Source organism: Rattus norvegicus, chromosome 4 (assembly GCF_021556685.1).
Source record: "Rattus norvegicus strain SHRSP/BbbUtx chromosome 4, alternate assembly SHRSP_T2T, whole genome shotgun sequence".
In the NCBI taxonomy this organism is placed as follows: Eukaryota; Metazoa; Chordata; class Mammalia; order Rodentia; family Muridae; genus Rattus; species Rattus norvegicus.
In genome coordinates this window covers 150,584,470-150,607,292 of record NC_141537.1, presented here as the reverse complement: position 1 = coordinate 150,607,292, position 22,823 = coordinate 150,584,470, and the positions used below count along the sequence as shown (strand labels likewise).

At 49.3% G+C, this 22,823-nt stretch overlaps 1 protein-coding gene across 2 annotated transcripts in view; it reads right to left on the bottom strand.

Moving 5' to 3' along the window:
- Positions 1-13,628, bottom strand: part of Tsen2 (tRNA splicing endonuclease subunit 2) — a 55,218-nt gene extending 41,590 nt beyond the window's left edge. For both annotated transcript variants that reach the window (XM_087657602.1, XM_087657596.1), the window contains exon 1: positions 13,421-13,628. The gene's annotated coding sequence lies outside the window, so the exon portion shown is untranslated. The remainder of the gene's footprint in view (positions 1-13,420) is intronic.
- Between the last annotated feature and the right edge of the window lie 9,195 nt (positions 13,629-22,823).

The following is a 22,823-nucleotide window of genomic DNA, read 5'->3' as shown; positions in this document are numbered from 1 at the left end:
GCCGCATTTCTGAGCAGGGTTGGGCAGCCCCTGTCGCACCATTGTTGTCCGAGAGGCCGGACCCGGCAGTGTTGCATCGCGACCACGAGATGGCGGTATTTCAGCAAATTTCAACCACTCCAGGTGAAGCCTTGTGCTGATGAGCACGGTGCTCAACCAGAGCTGAGAAACAAACACCAAATCTACCCAACCCAGGATGAAATCCAGCTTCATTCCGCCGGCAGAACAACCCTTCTACTCTTCACAGCTTTGAGGGAAAATCTGTTGAGCCACAGGAAAGGAGAGAGACCCGTGCTGCTAGAAGCCCTACGACAACTTTTTCGGGGGGCGACATGCCTATTCCTTATTCCACCTGTAAGCAAGGGTTTGCATTAACTCGGGGCCTCGTGGTGACGGGTGAGCAGCGAGCCCTCCAGGTTCTCGTTTGCTGGGCCTTTGCATGGTATCTAGCCTCTGCGGTTGTCAGAAAAAAAACAAAACAAAACAAACAAACGAACAAACAAAAACCAAAAAAGAAACAGAAAACAAAGCCAAACAGCCCAGATCACCGTAGTGTTATTGAGGAAAATAAGTCACCTGGCCCATTTCCAGTCCTTTTTTTTTTTTCTTTCTTTCTTTTTTTTTTTTTTTTTGGTCTTTTTTTTCCAGAGCTGGGGACCAAACCCAGGGCCTTGCGCTTCCTAGGCAAGCGCTCTACCACTGAGCTAAATCCCCAACCCCATTTCCACTCCTTTTTAGAGGGACAGAGCTTGATCCTTTTCAAGACCCTGCAAGTTAGAGATCAGAACACCGGTTTCACTAGAAGGAAACAGTTAAATGACTTGTCCAAGGTCACACACTGCCGACATCTCGAGGGCATGCTGGATCCCAGGATTACTATATCCATTTCTTGCCATCCTTTAACAATCTAACATATCCTATTGTGGGGCCAATTTCTTAGAGAAACCCGTGTGTACTACTCGTAGAGACAGAGTTTTCTTCTTAAAACTGCCTATGCATAGGTGTCTTGTGAATCGGTTTGTGCACAGGAGTGCTGGTGCCCAGCGAGGCCAGAGGTTGGATCCCCCTGGAGCTGGGGTTACATGCTGGTGATTGTGAGCTGCCTGGTGTGGGTGTTGGGAGTTGAACTCCAGTCCTCTGCAGGACCGAACAGTGAGTGCTCACTGAGCTATCTCTCAGCTCCAAATGACTTCTTTAAAAAGAAAAAAAAATTATTTATTTATTTATTTATTTGGCAGTTGAGCCACTGGGTATAGGTTCTGGGAATAGAACCCAGGTTCCAAGGCAGAGCAGTAAACACTCTTACATGGTGATCCACCTCTCCAGCCTGGCTTCTCTTTTAAATCAAAACTGGTGGCATGTAGTTGAGTGTGCATGTGTGTGCCTGTGCATTCATGTGTGCATTTGTGTGTGCTTGTATGTGCATGTGTATGTTTTGAGAGAAAGAGCCCGACTGTTCCTCCCTTGATGGAAGGCACACTCATAAAGTGCGCCATAGGCACACATGTACAACATCCACTGAGTAGAATAGTGTGTGGCAGTGAAAATGGACAAGCTAACTTATTAATGCATTTCTCCGTAAGTGTATTGATGGGCAAAATTCAAACACATGATCAGGATGTAGGATAATATACAATCCTACTTCTGAAAATTAAAACACAAAACATCACACGCTGGGTATACATAGAGATATGTTTATATACCAATGCCCAGTCATCTACGGTGCCCATCTGGGAGTGGATAAAGGGACTTTAATTTTTGTCTCTAATGCTTCATTTCTTAAAAACAAAACAAGACAAAAACCATGGAAATAAACCTGGGTGGTGGGAATGCAAATGGATCACCACATTATCTCTCCTATTATTTATGTAAATACTAAATGCTTCAAGGAGGTGAACAAGCCAGGCTTGGCTGTCTGGGGTCTGAAGGTGGCAGCAGCACTCTGAGGCCTGATGATAGCCAGGAAGGATGCGGCCCCAGTTCTGGTCCCAGGATTTGTAGCTGGTGAGGTTCCATTCAGGAACATTTGCAGGGCCCAGGTATCCACCCCTGTTACTGTCACTCCTGCAGGGAGATAGGTATGGGGGATTGCTGGACCCCCTCAGGGAGGACACAGGACAGAGGAGGCCAGAACCACGTAGGCCTGTCGTGGAAGCTGCTGGCTGGCAGCCACCACATTGTGAGCCCATTTCCCCTCTGTCCTGCGCTTTGGTCATTTTCTCTGAAGCTGTGGTCACACGTGACCTTGCTGGGCGGCACCCACTTTCTAATGCCAGGTGTTCCAGCCAGAAAGTAAACCCAGTTTTCACTTTTGCTTTTTGTCTTCCAGGGCAGTGCTGACCAGCATGCAAAATCCTGAACGCCAGTGCTCTATTGATCATGGCAGAGAAAGAAGCAATCAAGTGACCTCCTGTGCTGCACAGTGACGTTTTGGTCAAGGGCAGATGGGGGCTGTAGGCTGCGCGTTGGTGTGTAGCAGGCTAGACCATATTGCCTACGTGTGAAGGTTAGATGGATGAGGCATGTGAACACAGTTTGGGGTAAACCTTTTATAAATGAATAAAATGAACCTTTTATTTATCCCTCAGAGCACATTCTGTTCTTCAGTGCACAGCTGTGACCTTTTTCTCTTCTGTTCTCCACCCTCCATCCCCACCCCTTTCTACTTGTCAGAATGTTAATATTGAGCTGACCCTGTTGCTTTTGGGGCTTATTTTTCTGCTCTTTTATTCCTCGTTCTTAGGGTTTGCGTGTGCAGTGTCCCCTGCTGGCTCGTGTATTTGCCCACTGGGTCTCTGCCTAGTGGCTGTTTTGGGAGGCCATGGAACCTTAGGGAGTAGTGTAGCTAGCAGAAATGAGTCATGGGGTTCCTGCCCTAGCCTTTGCCTCCTGGTCTACCATGGTGTGAAAAGCTGCAAGCAGCCCTACCACAGACCCAGCCACAATGCCTGCTGAGTTGTGTTCCCTGAAACTGTGAGCCAAGATAAACCATTCTCCCTTAAGTTGCTCCTTCCAGGAGGATTTCTTTCATAGCAACAAGAGCAGCAACATGTGTTCACCTCTCAGTAGGTGATATTCATTCTGCCTCATTCATTCATTCATTCATTCATTCATTCAATCCGTTTTAGGTTCTGTTTGATTTATTGTATGTGTATGGGTGTTTGCACGTATACAGGTGCACCACAGGTGTGTTTGTCTGTGGAGCCGGAAGAGAGTGTCGGATCCCTTAGACCTGGAGTTACAGGCATTTGTGAGCTACCATATGGGTACTGGAAACTGAACCAGGGACCTCTGTGAGAGCAGTCCATGCTCTTACCCAGTAAGCTGTTTCTTCAGCCCCCTGTCTCTATTTTAAAGATGAGGAAAGTGAGAGTCAGAACAGCTATGTGCTTTACTGAAGGTAACACAGAAGAAACAGCTGATGCCACATGCAAGCCCTGGTCTCCCAGTTGCTGCAGGCTCTCTCATTGTGCTGAGGAGACCGTACTGTTATCCATTTGTGATATCATCCCTCTTTCTAAAATGGCAATAAAAGAGAACGTTTGTTTTGCTTTCTCTTAAAACACAAGTGTTCTTTGTTCCTGGTTGCTTTTGTCTTGCTTGTGGTCCCTGCACCTCCATGAGTTATAATTTCCTGAGTGGCTAAAGAACTCTGTCCTCTACTCACAGGACAGAGATCTAAAACTTTCCTGCTTGTCTGAGCACACTCACCTCATATGTCAAAGGTCTAAATTCCATGCAAGCCAGCGACAATGCTCCCGTCATCAGATTTGAAACCAAATTTCAGCAAAGACACATTTGCTGCCAGAAAGCAAATTAGTCTTTTCTTTTCTCTCTCATTTTTTTCCCACCCAAACATAACATCCTCTTAAGAAATATGTCTGATCTGCAATATTTACTTTCCCTTATTTAATAACAGGAAAGACTTTGCTGCACTTTTGTTGATTTTTGCATTTCTTATTAAAATTCTTAAGGGGCTTTTGGGGGAACTTAATCAGCAAAAAAAAAAAAAAAAAAAAAAAAAAAGGAGGAGAGAAAACAATTCCTCATGTGCAGTCCCCAGGACTAGTGAAGAGAGGAAGCACGCTGTTTGTATAAGAGCCTCTGATGGGAGGGGCAGCCAGTCACGTGCTCTGGAACCTTCCTTCTCTGAGCCCTTCTCAGCGTCTACGGAGCAGGGCCAAATGCCACGCTTTCTGCCAAGAATTTTGAGCTGGTGTGTCCATGCCCCTTGCCAGGTTGGGGCAGACATAGATGTTCATGGAACACCCAGCCCGCTTGCTGCAGGGGGTCTCAGTTTCCCCTTTATGCATTGGCAGATAAAGAGGAAAGGGCTTGCAGTAGTCACATACTCCCAGTTCAGCTGCGCTTCACGTGATTCTCAGGGACAGGTAGACGATTCCTAGTTGTAACTCGCTATGGGCCACACAGATATAGGATAGCAGAGCTTGGTGACCAGAGCTGTGCTCTACCTGGTCATCATGTGTGTTTATTGGCCCTTACTCCATGGCTTCATCTGGACAACATAACGCTTTGAGTATAGCGTGTTCTAAGCTTTAAAATTCTCTCTGGAGAGGGTATGGCTAACACCCTTGCTTCCTGATCAGGGCTCCAACTGACTTCAAGATTTTAGTTTTTATACTTACATTCTAGTAGAAATGATTATATTAAAAATGTAAAGTTTCACTTATTTATTTATGGATATGTGTGGTATGTATGGGAGTGCTCATATGGGAGTTAAGAGGAAATCCTGATTCTTCCGTTCTACCACATGGATCCAGGGGGTTGACCTCAGTTGGTCAGGCTTGGCCCCAAGTACCTTTGCCCTCTGAGCCCTCTCACCAGCCCAGGAATAATTATATTCATAAGCATGTTATGGTATCGTTTTACTGTTATATACATGGTTCTCAGGCAAAAGACCCCTTTACAGAGTCAACATTCCTATAAGACAGTGAACCAATTCAAGGTGCCTCTTACACAGATGGAGAGACAAGTCTAGACAGGACAAAGGATCTGATACCGGTGGCTGTGGCAAACTAGAACTGGAATCTAAGTCTCTAGGCCTGGAAGGAAAAGTCGGGCTCATGCTGTGAGGGCTGGCCTGGTGTTCTTAGGAGTTTGAATCTTTTCACAAATGACACCTGGAAGGCTTGAGCGGGGAGTGACTCAGCCCAGCTTGGACTCTGGAGGTCTGGGGTGGAGAATAAGCCAGAGGGCCCAGGCTGAGCGGAAGAGGCTATTACAAGCTGCAGGCAAGAGGGCCCCAGGCCTGCCCACCTCACATCCTGTTTCCTCCCCGACTCCCTGAGCAATCTTTCCTCTACGCCCACCCTCCTCCAAGAGCTCCTCTCTGATTCCTCCCCTCTGTGGTGCTGGGATTTGAACCCAGAACTTCATGCTTGTTAGATTTTTATGTTTCCCACCCTCTTTGCATGCTCAAAGGCCTCAGTCACAGTGAGTCTTAACCTTCCAGAGGTCACTGTCTGAAGACTAAGGAAGGAAAATCACACAGGCTCGCAGACAAATGCTCCATGCAAAGAACACAACATGGGGTTTCACAGACCCCAGCCCTGCTTATGCTCATGAAGAACCAGGAAGGTAGACACCCTGAAGGTATCAGCTGTGCTTTGTAAATGTCCCAGGAATAGGTGTGCAGCTGAGGGCGGGGACAGCGCAAAGAGGGCTAAGTTTTGTCCTCTGAGAAAGGACAGCAAGGAACTGGAGAGGTGGCTCGGTGGTTAAGAGCACTGGCTGCTCTTCCAGAGAATCTGGGTTTGATTCTTAGCACCCACACAGCAGTTCACAACATTTGTAACTCCAGTTCCCGGGAGATCTAATGCTCTCCTCTGGTTTTTGAGAGCACCGTACATGAGGCACGAACATGCATGCATGGCTGGAAGGGAGACTGACTAACATGAGTTCCAGGCCAGTTCATACTATGGAGTGAGACGGACTCTAAACAACAATAAAATAACCAGAAGGAAAAGAGGGTGGGACCCTAGGCCAGAGGGAGCTCGAAGTGCAATGACATCTTTCCCTTCTTCCCTCCCTCCCTCCCTCCCTTCTTTCTTTTTCTCTTTCCCTCCTTCTCTCTTTCCCTCCCTTTTTCCCTCCCTCTCTGGCTCTGTTGTTTAGGCTGCTCTCAAACTCTTGGGCTCAAGCCATCCTCCTGCCTCAGTCTCTTCAGCAGCTAGGATGACAGGGGCCTGCTCCGAACGCAGTAGTATTCATTTATCCTTCTTATTCTGAGCCAGAGTCCCATGTAGCTCAGGCTGGCTTCTAAGTCTTTACACAGTTGGGGCTGGGCTAGCCTTGAATACTTGTTCTTCCCTCCTGCTGGGATTGCAGGTACCTACAGTAACATTTCTGAGGGTCAACTCTCCCTCTGAAGAAAGGGTGAACATGCAAGAAGGCAGTAGATAGAGACAGGAAGGATCCCAGAGGGAGGTCTCAGGCTGCCATTAGCCACAAGGCTTTGTCACCAGCCCCTCCCTCCCCTCTTGCTTACCAAGCATGTCTCTGATTTGATTTGGCTTTCTGTGGACTGTGCCTACAGGGAACTTAAGTGCTGGCAGCAGGACACATGTATCCGGTCCCTTTGGCAGTGACATTTCTCACTGTAAATTAGTAAATTGGGAACAGATAGTTCACAGAAGAAGCCATGAAAATGACTAATATGTAACATAAAATTCTTCCTCTCTAGGATTCAAGGAAACGTAAATTCAAACCCAAACGCAGATTGTCATCACCTACTCAGTCAGAAAAGGCTTGTTTGTTTGTTTGTTTGTTTGTTTTGAGACAGGGTTTCTCTGTGTAGACCTGGCTGTCTTGGACTTGCTCTGTTAACCAGGCTGGCCTCAAACTCACAGGGATCTGCCTGCCTCTGCCTCCTGAGTGCTGGGATTAAAGGTGTGCATTACCACCACCTGGCTTAATATTTAAAAATAATAAGTAAAAATTAAAAATAGATTAAAAATAAGTAAAAATAGTGTGTGTATGTGTTTGTGTGTGTGTATGTGTGTGTATGTGTGTGTGTGTGTGTGTGTGTGTGTGTGTGTAGATATGTCACATGCATGTAGTGTATGTAGTTGAGGAGGCAGAAGAGGGTGTCAGATTCACCTGGAGCTGGAGTTACAGGCAATTGTGAGTCAGATGATCTGGATGCTGGGAACCAAATGCAGGTCCTCTGGAAAAGCAGTGTGTGTTCTTAACCCCTAAGCCATTCTCTGGCCCTAAACCTTAAAAATCAATCAATCAATCTATCTATCTATCTATCTATCTATCTATCTATCTATCTATCTATCTTTTTTCCTTCCTTCCTTCCTTCTTCCTTCTTTTTTATTTATTTATTTATTTATTTATTTATTTATTTATTTATTTATTTTGAGACAGAGTTTCTCTGTGTAGCCTTGGCCGATTTAGACCAAGGCTGGCCTTGAATTCAGAGCTCTGCCCATCTCTGTCTCCCAAGTGCTGGGATTAAAGAAATGTGCCCCCATACCCAGCCTCAAGACGTTTTTGAAGTCATAGCATGTTGCAAGGGGCAAACTCATGGCCAGCCTGTGGAGATCTTGGGATATTGGGTGGCCTTGGGTCATTGGGTCTCATCATGTAAGCCTTTTTGATTTATTTACTTAGGTATGTTTGCAGTGCTGAAGGAGGTGTGGAGAAGTCTCACAGGGCACGAGGCTGAAGAGCTGAGTTCAGGACTCCAGAACCCACTAAAAGTCATGGCCTGGGTGGTTGTGATCCCAGCATCCACTACCAAGAGATGGGAAGAGACAGGAGAAAGGATGGGAGGCTGGCCAGCCTGGCTTCTGCAAGAACAAAGAGACTCTCCCTGCCTGAAGTAAACCAGGCCAGAAAATGAGGATCAATACCTGACATTTGTTCTTTGGCCTCTAAAGTGCACCGTGACACACATGTGCCTACAACCCCACACAAGAGTGCGTGCACGCACACACACACACACACACACACACACACACACACTATACCTGCATTGTGGCACACATGTGCCAACAATCCTACACAAGAATACACACACATACACACACTACATGTGCCTACATCCCCACACAAGAACACACACAGACACAGACACACACACTATATGTACACTGTGGCACACATGTGCCTATATACAAACAGACACGCACACTACATGTACATTGTGGCATACATGTACCTACACCCCCACAAGAACATACACACACATACACACACACTACATGTGCACTATGGCACACATGTGCTTACACACACACACACACACACACACACACACACACAAAACACACTTCTGTGCATACACAGAACAGTCAGAGAAGCCACTTCCTGAATTTGCTCCCAAATGTTTACTGAGCACTTACTGTATGCAAAGCTCACAAGATACAAGCAGGAGATGGGACCACATAGGAGGGAGGGCAGAGACCACTTTCTGGGTGTGGTGGAAAGGTGAAGGGAAGGAGATGGGGGAATGTTCAGGGGAAGTCAGCCCCTCCCTTAGCTCCTGTTGGTCCCCAGGCTCAGATGGTACCCAGGAACTGCCTGCACCCATCCTCTTCAGCCTGGGCCCACCTTACAGAGGCTAATCTAATGGGCCAGGGCCTACTCACAGTGTTTTAAAAAGGACTCCATGAGTTTAGTCTGGTCAGAAAACCCAGAAACCAGAAAACTAATACATTCAGGGCATAGTGCCAGAAAAGACAGGATGCCAGGCCACGCACAGCCGGCCCAAGAGCTGGGGGCACAGAGGGTGGGTACACAGCTTATAACATTGCAGCTTCATACCATCTTGCTGGGCACTGGTTCATTTTGGAAAATGTTGTTGGATTTAATTCATTAAAAGAGTGTTATGGGTATTTTGGCCTGCATGTGTGTCTGTGCACCATGTATGTGCCTGTCATTCACGGAAGTCAGAAGAGGGCATCACAGCCCTAGAACTGGAGTTACAGGAGGTTGTAGCTGCCACTGGGTGATGGGAATTGAACCTGGGTCCTCTGCAAGAGCAGTCAGTGCTGTTCCCTTCTGTGCCACCCTTCCATGCACCTACAATAATTAACTTTTAAATGGAAGAAAATGCTTGTTTATTGTTTTCCAGCTTCTCTCTCCTGTTCCCTCTCCTTTTTCTGAGACTCATACAGCCAAGCTCTGAGAAAGTTCAGATGATCCTGAACTTCTGATTTTCCTGCTTCTACTTCCCAAGTGCTGGGATTACAGGCATGTGTCCCATGGTTGGTTGTTTACGCAGTACTAAGGACAGAATCCAGGGCTTCGAGCATGCAAGGCAGGAGCTCTACACCACTGAGCCACATCCACAGCTCCAGAGTGAAAGCACACCCCTCCCCCTGGGTCCTGCTGGAATTCAGGGAGTTCCTGCCTTGCTGGCTGTGTGGATGGGAAGATGATGGAAGATCCTATGCTAAGAACTACAGTCAAGGTAGCAAGGGTTTTGACTGAAGATCACAGAAGCTGAGTTTCTCAGTGCTGGGTCTCACACTGGTAGAGACAACATCCACGATGTAAAGTTGGGGACCCTCAGATCTGATTCTATAGGAAGCCCACCATTCATGAGCATTGTGACTTCAGTCCAGTGTCTTTGTCCGTCCGAGCCCCATCAGTTTCCTTGTCCATACCCTACTTGGCTTGGAGGGACCAGTGGGGTGGTGGAGGCTCACAGCACAGGACCAGGACTGTTAAACCCTCTGGAACTGATAGCATGGGCTTCTACCCAGTCAGGCGTGTCCCCTCCCACAATCCCTCCATTCTCTCCTGGAGCTTTCTCCATGGCACCCTGGCTGTGTGTGTCACTACTCGTGTGTGTCTTACCGAGGTCCCATGTCCCAGTCTGTAGCTGCTTGGAGACCATGCTGAGAACCAACAGGACCCCCCTTCCCTCTGTAGATAAGAAAAAGCAGAGCTCCTAGAGAGTGAGGGTAGCACTGAGGCTGCTTGCTCGTGGGACCACCAGAACCCTGATCCCCTACTTCTAGTGGGTTACATCTCTCCAGCCCCAGAAAGCTCACTCTGCCAGATTCCGTGGTGCTCTTGACTGTGTAAACTTTGAAGGAGGAGAGTCCATGAACATCTCAGGGACTCTCGCTCTAGGAAGTGCTGAGGTGGGTGGCTGAGGGACCAGGTGAGTGGGGGGCGGGGATGGGGCTGGACTGGTGAGATGATAACCGGTTGGCTAGGTGACTCATTTGTACCAACAGGCTGGTGAGACATAGAGAAACCCCGGTACAGGAAGATGAAGCAGGATAACAAGCCTGGGGGATCTTTGAAACAGTCAACTTGCCTCAGAGTTGGGCCCCTGACTGCTACTAGCAGAACTCAGAGCCTACTGTGGCCGCGGGCACAGGGCCTGCCTGCTGGAGCTTTATCTGACTCATCTGACAGATGGGGATAGGACCTCCCCCCTCCAAGGACTGGGAGATGGGTCGAGACTCTAACACCCCTTCTGTAGAACTTCAGGGCACTTGCACAGAACCTACGCACATCCTTTTGAGACCTTCAAATCTGCATTACATCAAATACGGAATGAGGTGCATGTGCTGTAGAGATGGGCGATTTACTGTGTTTAGGGAACAACTGCATGAATAAATATGTGTTCAGCACAGACACCATCTTTGGCCCTGAAAGTTTTCAAGTCATGTTGGATGGAGAAACTGCAGATAAGGAAGGTCGCTCAGGGAGTGCTACCCCGTTGGCCCACTCTGAAGATAAAGGGTTGGAATGTGAGGGTAGGCCTGGCTTCTGGGCCTTCTGCTAGGCTCACTCTGTCTCATAAGCACCTTCAGAGCTGCTTCCTATTTGTCTTTAGACCCACAGGACCCCCTCTGCTCCTGAGAGCTGTGGAGGACTCCAGGGGAGTGCAGGAAGGCAGAAACAGCCTGGAGCTGTTCTGGTCTTGCTATTAGAAAAGTGTGCCTCCTCTGTGCCATTATGACTTTACACACACACACACACACACACACACACACACACACACACACATATAAACATATATATATATATATTTTTTTTCCTTCTGTTTGTTTGCTTCTAGGCTGTGATACAGACGAACTGAATGGCGACCTGCCTGCACTAGCCGCAGGCTGATCAACCCCCCTGGAATGTTTGCTGAAGAACAAGGCAGCAGAGGCTGGCCCACAGAGGAGCCCTATCGCCAGCCATCAGCAAAGGCCAGACCCGATGGAGACTAGACGACACGCATGTCAGCTCAGAGACCTTGAGAGCTTTCTAGGTGCCTCCAGGCTGCTCATGCTGAGGCAGGGGAGCCACAGGGGAGTCAGTCGTGTGTGTGTGTGTGTGTGTGTGTGTGTGTGTGTGTGTGTGTGTGTGTGTGTGTGTGAGATGGGCACAGTCCCTGGCAGATAGCAGTACTCTATAAAACTCCTTCTATATCACGACCTTGGCACTCATGTGAAGCTCCTTTGTGGACAAATCACATGAACTTGAACAAGGTTTTATATTGCCAAATGGCCTGCATAGAGCTGTAAGAGGGAGCCAGATGAATCTTCTTGAATGGTAGAATGCTTTTGTGTAAGTAGGAGGTAGGTTAGGTTCTTGAACTGCCCTGTCTCTCTCCATTTTCCCCACTCTTCTCCCTTCTGCTCTGCTTTCTTTGTGGTGCTGGAGGTGGACTCCTGCACTTTACATGTTAGGCAAGTGCCCCATCACTAAGCTGCATCCCAGCCATGATGGAATTTTCTTAAGTAAGGAAGTCCAGGAAATACTTCAAATAGGAAACAGAACCTAGGATTTGTCCATATTGATGATTCCCAACTCACCAAACAACCAACAAATTAACCAAACAGCAGCCAACCAACAAATCAGCTAACCAGCTAAACCACCAACCAACCAACTAACCAGCTAAACCACCAACCAAACAACTAACCAGCTGACCCATAAACCAAACAGTCAACCAACTGCACAACCAACCAACCAATCAAACAACTAGACCAGAACCACGGAATCAACTAATGGGATAACCATCAATCAATAATCAATGAATAAATGGGCTGAACAACTTGAACCAACTAATCGATCAGCCAACCAATGGAGTAACTAACCAACTGAACAAGCAATCATCTAACCAACTAAGCCACTAACCAACCAACCAACCAACCAATCCACCCTCCCACTCACCTCCCCACCTCCCCACTCACCCACCCACCAACCTAGCATGCCAGCCGCCACATAAACAATAACCAAGCAGTAAAACCACTAATCAAAATATTTGCTGGGTTGAAAAGAAATGCCCTCTTCCTGTGTTTCTGCCCTCTGTCTCCCCTCAGCTCCAGGAGTGTTGCCTGTTCCTCAGACTCTGTTTGCTGGGCTACTTCTCCACTGCCTGTTTCATTTCTCTAGATATTGTTGTGCAGGGCACCTCTGTCCCTTGCACTGCTGGTTAGGGGCTCTTCACCTGTAGCCAGTGCACAACCAACATGGCTAGAGAGTCACACCATGAAGGGCCCCAGTGCTCGCTATCTGACTCTTGAGGACCGATCTTCCTTCCTTCCTTCCTTCCTTCCTTCCCTCCCTCCTTCCTTCCTTCCTATCTATCTGTCTTTCCCTCCTTCCCTCGCTCCCTCCCTCCCTCCTTCCTTCTTTCCTTCCTTCCTATCTGTCTGTCTTTCCCTTCTTCCCTCCTTCCCTCCCTCCCTCCTTCCTTCCTTCCTGTCTGTCTTTCCCTCCTTCCCTCCTCCCCTTGCTCCCTCCCTCCCTCCTTCCTTCCTTCTTTCCTTCCTTCCTTCCTTCTTTCCTTCCTCCCTATCTGTCTGTCTTTCCCTTCTTCCCTCCTTCCCTCCTTCCCTCGCTCCTTCCTTCCTTCCTTCTTTCCTTCCTCCCTATCTGTCTGTCTTTCCCTTCTTCCCTCCTTCCCTCGCTCCTTCCTTCCTTCCTGTCTGTCTTTCCCTCCCTCCCTCTCTCCCTCCCTCCCTCCTTTCTCTCTTTCTCTCTTTCTCTCTCTCTCTCTCTCTCTCTCTCTCTCTCTCTCTCTCTCTCTCTCTCTCTCTCTCTCTCTCTCTCTCTCTCTCTCTTCCTTGTCTCCCACTTGCCCAGGTCGGGAGTGCCCGCCTGGGTCCAGACGGACAGTAAATTCCCAAGGTTCTTTGCCCCGAGTCCCACCCCTGCTCGCACATTACCCAGGCTCGGTGGCACAGGTTTGTAAGACCAGGATTCGGGAGGTGTAGATTACGGTTTCATCCTTGATTACCTGTTGAGTTTGAGGCCAGTCTGTACTCTATGAGATCCAATCTCAAACAAACAAACAAAACCCCAAACAAGCAACGAAGTAAAGGTCACGTCTGAGGTTGCTGGATATCAGCAGCAGAAAGTCAGTGCGCTTGGGTTGGGAAGGGAGGTAGCCTGGGGAAGGTAATGCCATCGTAGGCTGGGTGCCTTTGTTTTTTACCTGCCCGAATCTCTTGGCCACTTGTCTTTGGTTTCCTTTAATTAGTCTTCCCACTTGCCACTACATGTCACGATCCTTAGGAAGTGTCCCAGACACTGCCTGGACCCGCTGTGGTTCCCGGAAGCCACCGCCCAGGCTTCAGGTGCCTCTCTCTTCCCTCCGGTCTGACCTGGACGCAAAGGAACTTAGCTAGCTGCACACTGACTTCACCTTCCCTCCCCGCGTTCCCGATACTGAATAGGTATATTATTTACATAATATCACTATCACCTAGAAAATATCTCCCCAGGAAGAATTAAACAGTGACACATTAAAACCTTTTAAAATGCAGGCATGCACCGGCGGGTCACACGAGCCTGGTGGACAAACAAGTTAGTGGGGCTTCCATGCAACGCCGCCGGCTCTGTTGGAAGACAGGGTACGGTACATTTAGGCATATCCAAGAATCCTTATGCTGGGACAGCATGCACGGCTGCTGTTGGAGGAAAGAAAGCGCCTAAGGCAGTGAGGGTGTTCTGGAAGTCTAGACTGGGTAGTTCAGACGGTAAAGTGTACGGAAGAGGACCCGATTTCAACCTCCTGAAGCCACGTTTCAAAACAAAGCATCTAGGTAGGCACTGTGGTGTAGGTTTGTAATCTCAGTGTCTGGGAAGGCAAAGACAGGCTCTGGGGCTCTCTGGATTGTCAGCCAGCCTAGCCAGGACAAGCTCCAGGCCAGTGAGAGATGATGTCAAAGAGAGAGAGAGAGAGAGAGAGAGAGAGAGAGAGAGAGAGAGAGAGAGAGAGAGAGAGAGAGAGAGAGAGAATGCGGTCTGGTGTGCAGGTGCACGACCTCAGCACATTAGAAGTAGAGGAAGGCAGATCTCTGTGAGTTCAAGGTCAGACATCCTGGTGTTCTACATTGCAAATTCCAGGTCAGATAAGGTGACATAGAAGAAGCAGGAGAAGAGGAGGAAGAATGGGGGGAGGGGGGAGGAGTGGAGAAGTGGTCTGTACAACCTTTGATGTATACAGTCTCATCTAACCCTGGAAAGTCAGTTAGTTACTGCCTTTTTCTTACAGACTGGGAGGCAGGGGTGCAGGATTGGCATGGTCTCCAGGAAGCTGGACAGGGGTCAGATGTAGCCCTGCCAGAGCCCTGTCACCCCTAACCTCTGCCCAGCGGTGCACTGCTGTTCCCCCATCTTTACATGCCTGCCTTGCTGGGGTTTTGAAGAAAATCCCACCCTCAGAGTAGCATTCGGTACTAAAGAAGGTTATGAAGACAAAAGCAGAGAGCCTTGGTCTTGGCCACTTCCTGTAGGTAAAGAGGTCAGGAGGAGGGCGGCCCTAGACCTGCAAACACATCCTCCAGGCCTCTCTCCCTCCAGTGAGTAACTGCTCGCTAGGTTAACCTGCTGCAGGCTGGGATCCTGGTGCTAGAGCAGCTGCAGGTCCCATTCGATTACGTTTTCAGTAGAAGAAAGCATAGGAGATGGTACGATGGACAGAGGAGAAAGGAATTGTTCTGACAATGGTTTACGTCTGTCTTTATAGAAAGGGGACATTTGAACTGGGCCTTGTGGGTATAAATGTAAGTTCATTGGAGTATTACAGAAAGAATTATTTACCAATGAGACGTGCATGAGGCACCAGGGAAGAACCCATGCTAGGGTTAGGAACCTGTGCATGCTTGAAAATGAGTCTGTAGCATGGTGGCAGGGAACTGGTACACTCACTCAGTAGAGGCCAAGAGTCAAGGAAACTTGAGGACTGAACTTAAGAGTCTGGGCTAGTACTTGGGAATGCTGAGGCAGGGGAGTAGTCTGCTCAGAGCATGGTCTTAAGAGGGCACTGTGGCCTCCACATGGAGGAACTGATGGAGAGAACAAAGCTGGGTGTTATCACACACAGGCCCAACCAGTGCTAGGCATGGCCAGGGGTGCGTGACTCTCCAAGTGACAGGGACTGAGGACTGGAAGGCACCTGGTTGCACTCTCAAGGGACACTAAGTTACCAGCTGTACTACTAGTGTCTTCCTAGGACTATCTGGTTTCCCTTAGAAACCAGGAGAGACACTGACCCTCCCTCCTTCCCTCTCTCCCTCCCTCCCTCCCACTCAGTCACTCAAAATCTAGGATGGAAAAATGTCCACTGCTCAGTTGGGGGTGCCATGGCAGTGGGCGGGTATATTGTCACCTTGGTTCTCATGTTCTTCCCAGGCCAGTGTCCTAAGCCTGAGTGACAACCCATCGCCTACAACTGTGCCACACCCTGGGCAGTCAAGGCAGAGAAGGGAGCTAGCCCAGGCTCCCTGGATGAGGTGAGGGTAGTCACGACACTGCTAGGCTGTACCAAGGGTGGGGAAGGTATGCACCATGCCACATGATCGTACTTTATTCAGGTTCCGCAGATGAGGAAACCGAGGTCCCGCATAACTGAATTCATTGGGCACTTCAGTTCATCGCTATGCTGCCTCCCACATCTGAGAATAGTCTTGGATCAAGGCCACAGCAGGGCCCACTTTGCCAAAAAGGACAGATGAAGACACAGGCCCCCGGAGAGGGCCGTGTTTCTCTCCTGAACAGGGCAAATGGCTTGCAAAACTCCACGGTCTGAAGATAGGCTTTTGCAATAGAGCTATTGAGACAAGGCACGGAGACCACAAGGCTTTGGGGCTCGTTCTTTTAAACATAATAAATTTTCCCTCTTTTGACAAATAATACAGAGCCCCAGCCAACCTCCAGGCAGCCAGGGGAAGTTGCCCCCACCCCCAGCAGTACCTACTTCCTCCTGGCTGAGGAAAGAGGCTCAGGCCTGCACCCTGAGCTGGTCCAGGTACCCTGGTTGTTTTATGGATGGGTCTGTCATGAGTCAATATGATGATGTTTCCTGTAAGAACTTTATTTCCCTGCATTGTTTGTGGAGTCTGTGTGTTTGAGCACGTACTCCAGATTGACTCGGAGTGTGCCAGGCCGGTGGACAGACACTACTGAGGGTGGAAATCAGGGTCTGGGGAGGCCAGGCAGGGGTTGTCCCTATTCTTTAGGTGGCAGAGAGGATGGTGACTCACAGGCTCTGCCTCATCTCCAGCCCACGGAGGGCTGGCTTGCCGGCTGGATGCTCTTTAGACTGTCTTCTCCAGATGTCACTGGGCCTTTTGGACCGTGATTCCTGATTATACCTAGAATGTCCCTTCTCAGTCTATCTAGAGGGCTGTCCCTCTGTCTTTGACATTTGTAGCTGAGGAAGTCTGGGGAGGTGACATAGTTGTTCGAGAAAGCTTGCAGAAAGATCAGGATCTTTGAAGCGAGTCAGTCTTGGGTTCAAATTCTAATTCAGCCACTTGTCAGTGGGTAAGGCACTTCAGCCTCAGTTGCTTCAGCTGTCAGATGGGTCAATATGTGAGTGCCTGATCAGAAAACAAGTACGTAGCATGCACCATGGAGACATCTGTCGACTTCATCCCTTTCTTCTTACTCTTTTTTGAGACAGAGTTTGTGTCCCCACAGCTGCCCTCACAGAAATCTGCCTGCCTTTGCCTCCTGAGTGCTGGGATTAAAGACGTACACCCCCCTCTGCCCAGATCCTACTTACCTTTAATATAAGTTGGAGCTGGGGCTTGTGGGAAAGTCCTGTTAGTGTGCCTGACTCAGACTATCCCTCGGAGACCATTTCATCAAAGCCACTGGGCTCCTAAAGTTCTAGAACAGAGGAAATGGCCCTGGGGCTGCTATGACTGTTGGTATCAGGTCAGTGACTTAGCCAAGGGGTTTAGGGGAGACAGAAGAAGTTCCATCATCCAGTTCTTGGTTTCCTAGCCTGTGTGTATGTAGTTCCGTCTGCCTTCTGCACTTATTATGGCCCCAGAGCATGCCCCACAGTTGGGGCCCTGAGCTTATCTGCGTTGTGAAACCCCTGCTCTCTCAGACACTCTCATCTTTTGTTGCCATGGAACTTTCCAGTAGGCAGAGGACATGAGTGATTTCGATCTGCCCAGCATTTTTCTCTGTTTCTTACAAATATCAGAACCATGTTTGGCTCTGAGGTCCACTCCTCAGCCTTGTCATTAGGTGTGGCCCTCAGAGGACAGTTAGTATAGACATCCAATGTTTGAGTCAAGGGAGGGTCTCTGGCCCATGTGAAGTCTGTGAGAGCCTCTTTTGGAATCCAGATCTCAAGGGGAGAGTGTAAGACGGCCAAGTGTTTAGGGTCTTGTAACCCTGTGGAGGTTACCCAAAGAAAGGAACCAGGGAGGGCTGGGATATGGTTCAATGGCAGAGCGCTTGTTTAGTATGCATGAGGCCCCAAGTTTGATGCTCTGTATGGTTGAAAAGAAAAGAGGAAGAAAAGAGAAACAATGACAGGACTTTCCTAGACCTGGGTGCTGCACACGATCCCTCCTTCACCCCAACACATGCCCTAGGATCTCTTCTTATCACCTTCCCAGAGAGTTGAATCTTTGACTCAGCTAGCTGCTGCATTTAAGTTGGGAGTTTGGAGTAACACCCAACATGCACATACCTGTGGCGGTCCTCTCTGCTTGTCTCAGGGGAGCTACTAAGCCACTCACTCACTCACTCATTCACTCACTCACTCACTCACTCACTCACTCACTCACTCACTCACTGCTTCATACGGTCAACACCTCATTGTCATATACCTGCAGGGGACCTCTAGTTCAGTGTTGGTTCAGTGGAGAATTAGTTGTAAACAGCCCTGCCCACCTCCAGACAGCCAGACAGTCCCAGGTCTAGCACAGCCCTGCAAAGGGAGGACCGGCAAGTGGCTCAGTGCTTAAGAACATTGCTCCTGTGGAATACCTGGGTTTGGTTCCCTCAACCCACATCTGACAGCTTATAACCACCTGTAACTCTGGCTGCAGGGGTCTGACACATTCTTCTGGACTCTGTGACACACACACACACACACACACACACACACACACACACACACACACACCACTTAAATAAAAACAAAACAAAAACCTCCTTTTTTTAGAACATTGCACGTTAGCTCTTCCCTGGGTCATTCTCTGTTCCAGCAAGGGCTCGAGTGTGTCCTCCACACTCCTAGGGCTGTGAGGGAGTTGGGTAGGTGGCTCAGAGGAGGGAAGGGAGCCCAAGTGAGGCCCTTACAGTCTGTGCTGAGTAGGAGGTGTGGACAGGATCTCAGCATCCTGGGGGGCACTGAGTGTGAACCTGTTTACATCACACAGCCACTCGACTTCCCAGGATCCCTGGGGCACAGGGTCTGAGGACTGGTGTTTCACAAAACATTCTTTTTGTTCTTTATAGCCTTATTGAGGTATAATTTACAGACCATAAAATTCCATCTTGTAAGTGTATAGTCTATTAGAAAACACACAAAATTGCACAACTGTTGCCACAGTCCCGTCTTCGAAGTTCTCCTCATCCCACAGAGCTTCCTCCTGCCTGTTTGCAGCCAACTAAAGCCTGAAGCATTCTGGCGTTTGAGAAGTGAAGACAGAGCCCATACAGAGTCGAATACCTTTTATCCATAGTACTCAGGAGGCAGAGGCCAGCCTGGTCTACAGAGGGAGATCCAGGTCATTCGGGACTATACAGAGACCTTGTGCATATAGGGTTAGGGGATGAGGGTCTGCTCTCACTGAGAAAGTACGGTTTCTTAGTGTGAACAAGCTCTAGGCTCCACCCCAGCAAATAAAAACACAAGGAATAATCAAAATGTGACCACCAGTGGTTTGTTTAAGACCACCCACTCTACAGATAGGAAAACTGAGTCCTAGGGAGGAGAAAGGGCCACCCTGACAGCAGGGAGCCCACAGCATGGCTGATATCAACATCACTGCAGTCTGACTGCCCAGCTTGGATTTCTTTCTCTCAGGGGAGGCAGAGCTTTCCCATGCTCAAGCTGCATGACCACAGGCAAGCTGCTTCATCGCCCTGGGTCTGCCTCAGTTTCTTTGAGGGTCAGTGTCGGGAAGCAGAGTACCCACTGCAGGGGAGAGCATGTGGATTCCCTAAAGATCACCCTTGGGAGTCCCAGTCTTGTGCAGCTCTGATTAACCGCCCGGGAAGGTTGGCTAATAACTGTCATTTCACCACAGCCCTGTCCAGATTTGTCCTCAGAAACTTGGAAGTGAAAAAGCAGTAATTAAAGAAACCCAGCCCAGGCCCCAGATGGAAATGTGGGTACAGAGGCAGCTTTCTAAGAATGTGATGCAACGCCCCACCCTGGGGCCTCATCGCCCTGTTCTGTGGATGGAGCAACTGCCGGGAGCTTGCTTAAGGCGCCTGTCATGGCTGGCTGCTCCCTGCTCCCTGGCCCCAGCATTTCCCAAGAGCCCACAACACACGCAGCATCTCCTCAGCAACCTGGGAGCTGCTTCCCCTCCTGCCCAGACAGGAGGTGGTATGGTGGGGTGGAGGCCGCCCTCCCACCCGGCATCAACCGGCTTGATGAGGCCACACACCCAGAAAGGAAGGAAGGGAGTTACCATGAACCCACCTGCCTGTTCGGTGTCTTTGCCATTCTGTCCGAAAAAAAAAAACCTTATTCATGTGGCTGCCGTGACTCCTGACAACTAGAAAGTGAAATTCAGCAAAGGTGGTATACTTATTCTGGAAAGGGTTCCCCCAAACACTCACCTCCCTGGTGCTGGGAAGTCAGAGGTAGGACTGTGTCTGCAGAACACTGCTCCCAGGAAGCTAAGTGATTTACACACCCCACACAGACATTCTAGAGCTCCACAGTCCATACCCAACAAACATGACTTCCCGAACCATTCAGACGAAAGTGCTAGATGGTTTGCTAGGTCGTCATCGAAAGTAGAGAAGCTGCTTCCTCGGTGCCTCTGGGACTCAGGCCATTGAGACTGTAGAGATAAAGCCACCGCACCCCCAAGAGGGTCCCAGCCTAAGGGTCAGGACAAAGTCCTGTGGTAACTGAGGCTTGCTTTTGCTGAGGATATGAATCAAAGTGACACAGGGAAACTGAGGACAATTCTGGCCTTGGTGTATGACCAGAGCACAGACCGCTGGGTCAGGTTTTGTGCAGCTGCAAGTTGGGGAGCAGGAGGTGAGATGGGAGGCAGCTGAAGTTGGATGGTGAGGGTCTTGAAGAATGGACCATTTTCATGTTATCATGGACTCACGAGCCACCAAAGGGGCTTCAGCATCTAGAGATGCAAGGCTGACATCAGACATTAGGTGGAAGAGGAGGGGAGACCACAAGATCAGGAGGGGAAGGAGCCTGTAGTGTTCAAGATGACTTGATTGAAATCCTACTTCCATAGGGAAACGCCTGTCTGTGTCAGGTGGTAGCATGGGGGAAAGGGCAGACTTTCAGACCGAAGGGTCCTAGGTCTCCATCTCTTATGCCCAGGCTTGGGCTGCCCTGCTGTCAGCTGGACATCCATACACTTAGCTATGGAAAAGCAGAGCACACCCTCGCCTGGCTTCCCCATTACCCCGCTGGAGTCCAAGGTTCACCCTTGCTGCCTGGCTCAGCTGGGCATCCAAGCGGGGACTTCCACACTGTCCTGGGAGAGGTGGGGTGTTGAGGTAGACACCCGTGACTTGGCTATTTGATGGAGCGCTGCTTCTGCTCAGTCAGGGACAATAAGACAGGCACAGACTTAGACTAATGGCGTGTCAATGCTCTCTGTCATAACTTGGTTTCAGTTGCTCAACGGAACACTCTAAGGTGGGCTGCTTATGAAGAGCAGAAGGTTTTGAGGGCTGGAAGAGGCAGGAGCTAGGGGGTGAACCGGACGAGGGCTTGTGCTATGTCCTAGCATGTGGGAAAGGGAGAGAGGTGCGGGTGGGAAGAGGAGAGAAAGGAAGGGCTTAGGGGCAAACTGGTTTTTCTCTCAGGAAGTCCCTCCTATAATGAACTCAATACTTCCGTTGGGGGTAGACCTCTCATGACTTAAATCACCTCTAAAGTCTCCCGTTGTGTGAACTGTCTCTACTGCGACATGAACAAACAACTATTCACCTCAGACAGGGCACCGATGACAGACTAAAGCGTTGGCTCCATTCAAGTCCAGCTTGGCAAACCAATGGGCTCGTGGGATTTAGTTACCGAATGCAGAAGAGAGCATCACTTACAGGAGTGTAGGTGACCCCCAGACAGCTGTATCACTGTGAAGTCCCACCACAGCACAACTGACAACTTCCCCGTAGTTGCAAAGATGGGGCACCATCCTTTTGAGCTAATCTTCCACCTTGATGCACTGTAGCATGTCCAGAGACTGGAGTCTCACCACCCCGTCCTTCCGTGTGGGAACAACAGGCTCGGGTTTTGAAGGTCCCAAGTTGTTCCAGTCGCTCTGCTGAAGATGTCCGTGGTTCTTCCACTTCACATCAGCCTCACCTTGCCACACCACTGCCCTGGGATGGAGTGTGTAATGGAGGGACCCTTGGGGACACATTTATACCATAAGTCCCAGTCCTGCGTCGACAGCAGCAGCCCAAGTTCCCCTCTGAGAACCCTAAGATCCTTTATCCTATAGCCTAAGGTTACAAAAGAGTCAAGCGAGGCCACTGGAAGGGATGCTCATGGCTGGTAATGGAGAAAGGATGGAGAAAAGGGAGGAGAGCATTACAAACATCTCTTGTGCAGGGCAGACTGTTGTTCTTGCCAGAAGTGTGCGTGGGCACATTCGTTTCTGATTTTTTATTAAATAAAGTGATATTAGGGCAGGGACAAAAATGGAGAAGAGACTATGGGAAAGGAGGTCCAGTGACTGGCCCAACTTGGGATCATCTTAAGGGGAGGCTCCAAGGCCTGACATTATTGATGCTATGGTGAGCTTACAGACAGGGGCCTAGCATGGATGCCCTCTGAGAGGCCCAACAAGCAGATATTTACACCCAACCAATGGACTGAAATTGGGGACCCCTATAGTTGAATTAGGGAAAGGCTGGAAGAAGTAGATGAGGAGGGCGACCCCATAGGGAGACCAGCAGTCTCAACTAATGTGGACCCTGAGATCTCTCAGACATTGAGCCACTAACCAGGCAGCATAGAAGAGCTGGTCCGAGGCCCCCAATACATACACAGTAGAGGATGCCTGGTCTGGCCTCAGTGAGAGAAGATGTGTCTAACCGTCGAGAGAATGGAGGTCCCAGGGAGGGGGAAGCCTGGTGGGTGGTGGTGGTGGGGGTAGTGGTAATATCCTCTTGGAATTGGGGGTGGAGGGCATGGGAGGAAAGGAGGAATGGGATGTGGAACTGTGGGAGGGCCAACCAGGAGTGGGTAATGACTGGAATGTAAAAAAATAAAAGTAATTTTAAAAAAGGTGTTAGGGATTGATCCTAGAGCCTCATGCATGCTGGGTAGGTTTTCTATCACTTCTGTAAATCCCCTGTGTGTGTGTGTGTGTGTGTGTGTGTGTGTGTGTGTGTGTGTGTGTGTGCGTGTGTGCGTGCGCATG